This window comes from Lissotriton vulgaris, unplaced genomic scaffold (assembly GCF_964263255.1).
Source record: "Lissotriton vulgaris unplaced genomic scaffold, aLisVul1.2 SCAFFOLD_8877, whole genome shotgun sequence".
In the NCBI taxonomy this organism is placed as follows: domain Eukaryota; kingdom Metazoa; phylum Chordata; class Amphibia; order Caudata; family Salamandridae; genus Lissotriton; species Lissotriton vulgaris.
This window is the reverse complement of record NW_028254974.1, coordinates 10,044-20,086: the sequence shown is the minus strand read 5'-3', so window position 1 is coordinate 20,086 and position 10,043 is coordinate 10,044.

Genomic DNA, 10,043 nt, shown 5'->3' with positions numbered 1-10,043 from the left:
AAAAAACGATGAATTTAGGCCCAGATCTCTGTACTGGGGTGAATGTATGACATTGTTCTACATTCTGTCTATCAACTGTTGTTTTTGCATTTGTCACCCAGAGTGGGACGGGTGTGCTCAGACGTGAGTCCTGTGCTCTTCGCACCACTGGAGTCAAGCTATCCTGGGTGATGAAGGCTGATAACCAGAAACCGGTCCTAGTTTGATTGATTCCGGTCCAGGGAAGACATGGCTTTGGCAGTTCCGGCTGGACTGTTCCCATGAGGCAGAGGGTCAAGGCTGATTTGCACATGGCCATGTCTGAACTGGGGTGGTGTGGAGTGCAAAAAAACGATGGATTTAGGCCCAGATCTCTGTACTGGGGTGAATGTATGACATTGTTCTGCATTCTGTCCATCAAATGTTGTTTTTGCATTTTTCACCCCGAGTGGGACGGGTGTGCTCAGACGTGAGTCCCGTGCTCTCCGCACCACTGGAGTCAAGATATACTGGGTGATGACGGCTGATAACCAGAAACCGGTCCTAGTTTGCTTGATTTCGGTCCAGGGAAGACATGGCTATGGCAGTTCCGGCTGGACTGTTCCCATGAGGCACAGGGTCAAGGCTGATTTGCATATGGCCATGTCTGAACTGGGGTGGTGTGGAGTGCAAAAAAACGATGGATTTAGGCCCAGATCTCTGTACTGGGGTGAATGTATGACATTGTTCTGCATTCTGTCCATCAACTGTTGTTTTTGCATTTGTCACCCCGAGGGGGGCGGGTATGCTCAGACGTGAGTCCCGTGCTCTCCCCACCACTGGAGTCAAGCTATCCTGGCTGATGACGGCTGATAGCCAGAAACCGGTCCTAGGATGCTTTATTCCGGTCCAGGGAAGACATGGCTTGGCAGTTCCGGCTGGACTGTTCCCATGAAGCACAGGGTCAAGGATGATTTGCATATGGCCATGTCTGAACTGGGGTGGTGTGGAGTGCAAAAAAATGATGGATTTAGGCCCAGATCTCTGTACTGGGGTGAATGTATGACATTGTTCTGCATTCTGTCCATCAACTGTTGTTTTTGCATTTGTCACCCGAGTGGGACGGGTGTGCTCAGACGTGAGTCCTGTGCTCTCCGCACCACTGGAGTCAAGCTATATTGGGTGATGACGGCTGATAACCAGAAACCGGTCCTAGTTTGCTTGATTCCGGTCCAGGGAAGACATGGCTTTGGCAGTTCCGGCTGGACTGTTCCCATGAGGCACAGAGTCAAGGCTGATTTGCATATGGCCATGTCTGAACTGGGGTGGTGTGGAGTGCAAAAAAACGATGGATTTAGGCCCAGATCTCTGTACTGGGGTGAAAGTATGACATTGTTCTGCATTCTGTCCATCAACTGTTGTTTTTGCATTTGTCACCCCGAGTGGGGCGGGTATGCTCAGACGTGAGTCCTGTGCTCTCGGCACCACTGGAGTCAAGCTATCCTGGCTGATGATGGCTGATAGCCAGAAACTGGTCCTAAGATGCTTGATTCTGGTCCAGGGAAGACATGGCTTGGCAGTTCGGGCTGGACTGTTCCCACGAGGCACAGGGTCAAGGCTGATTTGCATATGGCCATGTCTGAACTGGGGTGGTGTGGAGTGCAAAAAACGATGGATTTAGGCCCAGATCTCTGTACTGGGGTGAATGTACGACATTGTTCTGCATTCTGTCCATCAACTGTTGTTTTTGCATTTGTCACCCCGAGTGTGACGGGTATGCTCAGACGTGAGTCCCGTGCTCTCCGCACCACTGGAGTCAAGCTATCCTGGGTGATGACGGCTGATAACCAGAAACCGGTCCTAGGATGCTTGATTCCGGTCCAGGGAAGACATGGCTTGGCAGTTCGGACTGGACTATTCCCATGAGGCACAGGGTCAAGGCTGATTTGCATATGGACATGTCTGAACTGGGGTGGTGTGAATGTGCAAAGAAACAATGGATTTAGGCCCAGATCTCTGTACTGGGGTGAATGTATGACATTGTTCTGCATTCTGTCCATCAACCGTTGTTTTTGCATTTGTCACCCCGAGTGGGACGGGTTTGCTCAGACGTGAGTCCCGTGCTCTCCGCACCACTGGAGTCAATCTATCCTGGCTGATGACGGCTGATAGCAAGAAATCGGTCTTAGGATGCTTGATTCCGGTCCAGGGAAGACATAGCTTGGCAGTTCGGGCTGGACTGTTCCCATGAGGCACAGGGTCAAGGCTGATTTGCATATGGCCATGTCCAAACTGGGGTGGTGTGGAGTGCAAAAAAACAATGGATTTAGGCCCAGATCTCTGTACTGGGGTGATTGTATGACATTGTTCAGCATTCTGTCCATCAACTGTTGCTTTTGCATTTGTCACCCTGAGTAGGACGGGTATGCTCAGACGTGATTCCCGTGCTCTCCGCACCACTGGAGTCAATCTATCCTGGCTGATGACGTCTGATAGCCAGAAACCGGTCCTAGGATGCTTTATTCCGGTCCAGAGAAGACGTGGCTTGGCAGTTTGGGCTGGACTGTTTCCATGAGGCACAGGGTCAAGGCTGATTTGCATATGGCCATGTCTGAACTGGGGTGGTGAGGAGTGCAAAAAAACAATGGAATTACGCCCAGATCTCTGTACTGGGGTGAATGTATGACATTGTTCATCATTCTGTCCATCAACTGTTGTTTATGCATTTGTCACCCCGAATGGGACGGGTATGCTCAGACGTAAATCCCGTGCTCTCCGCACCACTGGAGTCAATCTATCCTGGCTGATGACGTCTGATAGCCAGAAACCGGTCCTAGGATGCTTGATTCCAGCCCAGTGAAGACATGGCTTGGCAGTTTCGGCTGGACTTTTCACATGAGGCACAGGGTCAAGGCTGATTTGCATATGGCCATGTCTGAACTGGGGTGGTGAGGAGTGCAAAAAACGATGGATTTAGGCCCAGATCTCTGTACTGGGGTGAATGTATGACATTTTTCTGCATTCTGTCCATCAACTTTTGTTTTTCCATTTGTCACCCCGAGTGGGACAGGTATGCTCAGACGTGAGTCCCGTGCTCTCCGCACCACTGGAGTCAAGCTATCCTAGCTGATGATGGCTGCTAGCCAGAAACCAGTCCTATGATGCTTGATTCCGGTCCAGGGAAGAGATGGCTTGGCAGTTTTGGCTGGACTGTCCCCATGAGGCACAGGGTCAGGGCTGATTTGCATATGGCCATGTCTGAACTGGGGTGGTATGGAGTGCAAAAAACAATGGATTTAGGCCCAGATCTCTGTACTGGGGTGAATGTATGACATTGTTCTGCATTCTGTCTATCAACTGTTGTTTTTGCATTTGTCACGCAGAGTGGGACGGGTATGCTCAGACTTGAGTCCCGTGCTCTCCACACCACTGGAGTCAAGCTATCCTGGCTGATGACGGCTGATAGCCAGAAACCGGTCCTAGGATGCTTGATTCCGGTCCAGGGAAGACATGGCTTGGCAGTTCCGGCTGGACTGTTCCCATGAGGCACAGGGTCAAGGATGATTTGCATATGGCCATGTCTGAACTGGGGTGGTGTGGAGTGCAAAAAAATGATGGATTTAGGCCCAGATCTCTGTACTGGGGTGAATGTATGACATTGTTCTGCATTCTGTCCATCAACTGTTGTTTTTGCATTTGTCACCCTGAGTGGGACGGTTGTGCTCAGACGTGAGTCCTGTGCTCTCCGCACCACTGGAGTCAAGCTATCCTGGGTGATGACGGCTGATAGCCAGAAACCGGTCCTAGTTTGCTTGATTCCGGTCCAGGGAAGACATGGCTTTGGCAGTTCCGGCTGGACTGTTCCCATGAGGCACAGAGTCAAGGCTGATTTGCATATGGCCATGTCTGAACTGGGGTGGTGTGGATTGCAAAAAAACGATGGATTTAGGCCCAGATCTCTGTACTGGGGTGAATGTATGACATTGTTCTGCATTCTGTCCATCAACTGTTGTTTTTGCATTTGTCACCCCAAGTGGGGCGGGTATGCTCAGACGTGAGTCCCGTGCTCTCGGCACCATCGGAGTCAAGCTATCCTGGCTGATGACAGCTGATAGCCAGAAACCGGTCCTAAAATGCTTGATTCTGGTCCAGGGAAGACATGGCTTGGCAGTCGGGCTGGACTGTTCCCACGAGGCACAGGGTCAAGGCTGATTTGCATATGGCCATGTATGAACTGGGGTGGTGTGGAGTGCAAAAAACGATGGATTTAGGCCCAGATCTCTGTACTGGGGTGAATGTACGACATTGTTCTGCATTCTGTCCATCAACTGTTGTTTTTGCATTTGTCACCCCGAGTGGGACGGGTATGCTCAGACTTGAGTCCCGTGGTCTCCGCACGACTGGAGTCAAGCTATCCTGGCTGATGACGGCTGATAGCCAGAAACCAGTCCTAGGATGATTGATTCCGGTCCAGGGAAGACATGGTTTGGCAGTTCGACCTGGACTGTTCCCATGAGGCACAGGGTCAAGACAGTTTGCATATGGCCATGTCTGAACTGGGGTGGTGTGGAGTGCAAACAAACGATAGATTTAGGCCCAGATCTCTGCACTGGGGTGAATGTATGACATTGTTCTGCATTCTGTCCATCAACTGTTGTTTTGGATTTGTCACCCCGAGTGGGATGGGTATGATCAGACGTGAGTCCCGTGCTCTCCATACCACTTGAGTCAAGCTATCCTGGGTGATGACGGCTGATAACCAGAAACTGGTCCTAGGATGCTTGATTACGGTCCAGGGAAGACATGGCTTGGCTGTTCGGACTGGACTATTCCCATGAGGCACAGGGTCAAGGCTGATTTGCATATGGACATGTCTGAACTGGGGTGGTGTGGATGTGCAAAGAAACAATGGATTTAGGTCCAGATCTCTGTACTGGGGTGAATGTATGATATTGTTCTGCATTCTGTCCATCAACTGTTGTTTTTGCATTTGTCACCCCGAGTGGGACGGGTTTGCTCAGACGTGAGTCCCGTGCTCTCCGCACCACTGGAGTCTATCTATCCTGGCTGATGACGGCTGATAGCAAGAAACCGGTCTTAGGATGCTTGATTCCGGTCCAGGGAAGACATAGCTTGAAGGTTAGGGCTGGACTGTTCCCATGAGGCACAGGGTCAAGGCTGTTTCTCACATGGCCATATCCAAACTGGGGTGGTGTGGAGTGCAAAAAACAATGGATTTAGGCCCAGATCTCTGTACTGGGGTGATTGTATGACATTGTTCAGTATTCTGTCCATCAACTGTTGCTTTTGCATTGTCACCCCGAGTAGGACGGGTATGCTCAGACGTGATTCCCGTGCTCTCCGCACCACTGGAGTCAATCTATCCTGGCTGATGACGTCTGATAGCCAGAAACCGGTCCTAGGATGCTTTATTCCGGTCCAGGGAAGACTTGGCTTGGCAGTTTGGGCTGGACTGTTTCCATGAGGCACAGGGTCAAGGCTGATTTGCATATGGCCATGTCTGAACTGGGGTGGTGAGGAGTGCAAAAAAACGATGGATTTAGGCCCAGATCTCTGTACTGGGGTGAATGTATTACATTGTTCTGCATTCTGTCCATCAACTGTTGTTTTTGCATTTGTCACCCCGAGTGGGACGGGTATGCTCAGACGTGAGTCCCGTGCTCTCCGCACCACTGGAGTCAAGCTATCCTAGCTGATTATGGCTGCTAGCCAGAAACCGGTCCTATGATGCTTGATTCCGGTCCAGGGAAGACATGGCTTGGCATTTTGGGCTGGACTGTTCCCATGAGGCACAGGGTCAGGGCTGATTTGCATATGACCATGTCTGAACTGGGGTGGTGTGGAGTGCAAAAAACGATGGATTTAGGACCAGATCTCTGTACTGGGGTGAATGTATGACATTGTTCTGCATTCTGTCCATCAACTGTTGTTTTTGCATTTGTCACCCCGAGTGGGACGGGTTTGCTCAGACCTGAGTCCCGTGCTCTTCGCACCACTGGAGTCAAGCTATCCTGGGTGATGACGGCTGATAACCAGAAACCGGTCCTAGTTTGCTTGATTCCGGTCCAGGGAAGACATGGCTTTGGCAGTTCGGGCTGGACTGTTCCCATGAGGCACAGGGTCAAGGCTGATTTGCATATGGACATGTCTGAACTGGGGTGGTGTGGATGTGCAAAGAAACAAGGGATTTAGGCCCAGATCTCTGTACTGGGGTGAATGTATGACATTGTTCTGCATTCTGTCCATCAACTGTTGTTTTTGCATTTGTCACCCCGAGTGGGACGGGTTTGCTCAGACGTGAGTCCCGTGCTCTCCGCACCACTGGAGTCAATCTATCCTGGCTGATGACGGCTGATAGCAAGAAACCGGTCTTAGGATGCTTGATTCCGGTCCAGGGAAGACATAGCTTGGCAGTTAGGGCTGGACTGTTCCCATGAGGCACAGGGTCAAGGCTGATTTGCATATGGCCATGTCCGAACTGGGGTGGTGTGGAGTGAAAAAAAACAATGGATTTAGGCCCAGATCTCTGTACTGCGGTGATTGTATGACATTGTTCAGCATTCTGTCCATCAACTGTTGCTTTTGCATTGTCACCCCGAGTAGGACGGGTATGCTCAGACGTGATTCCCGTGCTCTCCGCACCACTGGAGTCAATCTATCCTGGCTGATGACGTCTGATAGCCAGAAACCGGTCCTAGGATGGTTTATTCCGGTCCAGGGAAGACTTGGCTTGGCAGTTTGGGCTGGACTGTTTCCATGAGGCACAGGGTCAAGGCTGATTTGCATATGGCCATGTCTGAACTGGGGTGGTGTGGAGTGAAAAAAAACAATGGATTTAGGCCCAGATCTCTGTACTGCGGTGATTGTATGACATTGTTCAGCATTCTGTCCATCAACTGTTGCTTTTGCATTGTCACCCCGAGTAGGACGGGTATGCTCAGACGTGATTCCCGTGCTCTCCGCACCACTGGAGTCAATCTATCCTGGCTGATGACGTCTGATAGCCAGAAACCGGTCCTAGGATGCTTTATTCCGGTCCAGGGAAGACTTGGCTTGGCAGTTTGGGCTGGACTGTTTCCATGAGGCACAGGGTCAAGGCTGATTTGCATATGGCAATGTCTGAACTGGGGTGGTGAGGAGTACAAAAAAACGATGGATTTAGGCCCAGATCTCTGTACTGGGGTGAATGTATGACATTGATCTGCATTCTGTCCATCAACTGTTGTTTTTGCATTTGTCACCCCGAGTGGGACGGGTATGCTCAGACGTGAGTCCCGTGCTCTCCCCACCACTGGAGTCAATCTATCCTGGCTGATGACATCTGATAGCCAGAAACCGGTCCTAGGATGCTTGATTCTGGTCCAGGGAAGACATGGCTTGGCAGTTTGGGCTGGACTTTTCCCATGAGGCACAGGGTCAAGGCTGATTTGCATATGGCCATGTCTGAACTGGGGTGGTGTGGAGTGCAAAAAACGATGGATTTAGGCCCAGATCGCTGTACTGAGGTGAATGTATGACATTGTTCAGCATTCTGTCCATCAACTGTTGTTTATGCATTTGTCACCCCGAGTGGGACGGGTATGCTCAGACGTGATTCCCGTGCTCTCCCCACCACTGGAGTCAATCTATCCTGGCTGATGACGTCTGATAGCCAGAAACCGGTCCTAGGAGGCTTGATTCTGGTCCAGGGAAGACATGGCTTGGCAGTTTGGGCTGGACTGTTCCCATGAGGCACAGGGTCTGGGCTGATTTGCATATGGCCATGTCTGAACTGGGGTGGTGTGGAGTGCAAAAAACGATGGATTTAGGCCCAGATCTCTGTACTGAGTGAATGTATAACATTGTTCTGCATTCTGTCTATCAACTGTTGTGTTTGCATTTGTCACCCCGAGTGGGACGGGTATGCTCAGACGTGAGTCCCGTGCTCTCCCCACCACTGGAGTCAAGCAATCCTGGCTGATGATGGCTGATGGCCAGAAACCGGTCCTAGGATGCTTGATTCCGGTCCAGGGAAGACATGGCTTGGCAGTTCGGGCTGGACTGTTCCCATGAAGCACAGGGTCAAGGCTGACTTGCATATGGCCATGTCTGAACTGGGGCGGTGTGGAGTGCAAAAAAACGATGGATTTAGGCCCAGATCTCATTACTGGGGCGAATGTATGACATTGTTCTGCATTCTGTCCATCAACTGTTGTTTTTGCATTAGTCACCCCGAGTGGGACGGGTGTGCTCTGACGTGAGTCCCGTGCTCTCCGCAACACTGGAGTCAAGCTATCCTGGGTGATGGCGGCTGATAACCAGAAACCGGTCCTAGTTTGCTTGATTCCGGTCCAGGGAAGACATGGCTTTGGCAGTTCTGGCTGGACTGTTCCTATGAGGCACAGGGTCAAGGCTGATTTGCATATGGCCATGTCTGAACTGGGGTGGTGTGGAGTGCAAAAAAAATGATGGATTTAGGCCCAGATCTCTGTACTGGGGTGAATGTATGACATTGTTCTGCATTCTGTCTATCAACTGTTGTTTTTGCATTTGTCACCCCGAGTGGGACGGGTATGCTCAGACGTGAGTCCCGTGCTCTCCCCACCACTGGAGTCAAGCAATCCTGGCTGATGACGGCTGATAGCCAGAAACCACTCCTAGGATGCTTGATTCCGGTCCAGGGAAGACATGGCTTGGCAGTTCGGGCTGAACTGTTCCCATGAAGCACAGGGTCAAGGCTGATTTGCATATGGCCATGTCTGAACTGGGGTGGTGTGGAGTGCAAAAAAACGATGGATTTAGGCCCAGATCTCTGTACTGGGGTGAATGTATGACATTGTTCTGCATTCTGTCCATCAACTGCTGTTTTTGCATTTGTCACCCCGAGTGGGGCGGGTATGCTCAGACAAGGAGTCCCGTGCTCTCCCCACCACTGGAGTCAAGCTATCCTGGCTGATGATGGCTGATAGCCAGAAACCGGTCCTAGGATGCTTGATTCCGGTCCAGGGAAGACATGGCTTGGCAGTTCGGGCTGGACTGTTCCCATGAAGCACAGGGTCAAGGCTGATTTGCATATGGCCATGTCTGAACTGGGGAGGTGTGGAGTGCAAAAAAATGATGGATTTAGGCCCAGATCTCTGTACTGGGGTGAATGTATGATATTGTTCTGCATTCTGTCCATCAACTGTTGTTTTTGCATTTGTCACCCCGAGTGTGACGGGTATGCTCAGGCGTGAGTCCCGTGCTCTCCGCACCACTGGAGTCAAGCTATCCTGGGTGATGACGGCTGATAACCAGAAACTGGTCCTAGGATGCTTGATTCCGGTCCAGGGAAGACATGGCTTGGCAGTTCGGGCTGGACTTTTCCCATGAGGCACAGGGTCAAGGCTGATTTGCATATGAACATGTATGAACTGGGGTGGTGTGGATGTGCAAAGAAACAATGGATTTAGGCCCAGATCTCTGTACTGGGGTGAATGTATGACATTGTTCTGCATTCTGTCCATCAACTGTTGTTTTTGCATTTGCCACCCCGAGTGTGACGGGTATGCTCAGATGTGAGTCCCGTGCTCTCGGCACCACTGGAGTCAAGCTATCCTGGCTGATGACAGCTGATAGCAAGAAACCGGTCTTAGGATGCTTGATTCCGGTCCAGGGAAGACATAGCTTGGCAGTTCGGGCTTGACTGTTCCCATGAGGCACACGGTCAAGGCTGATTTGCATATGGCCATGTCCAAACTGGGGTGGTGTGGAGTGCAAAAAAACGATGGATTTAGGCCCAGATCTCTGTACTGGGGTGAATGTATGACATTGTTCAGCATTCTGTCCATCAACTGTTGCTTTTGCATTTGTCACCCTGAGTGGGACGGGTTTGAGTTTGAGTTTGAGTTTGAGTTTAAAAATATTTCTAGAGCGCACGTACACCCAGCGTTTTCATGGTGCTATCCAATACTACAAACCCAAGAAAAGAAAGACTGACTGGGGGGACAGGGAAAAGTTAAGAGGGGAAGGCCTGAGTAAAAAGAAAGGTTTTAAGGGCTTTGCGAAAAAGGGAGTACTGGGGGCAGGATCGCAAGTGGATTGGG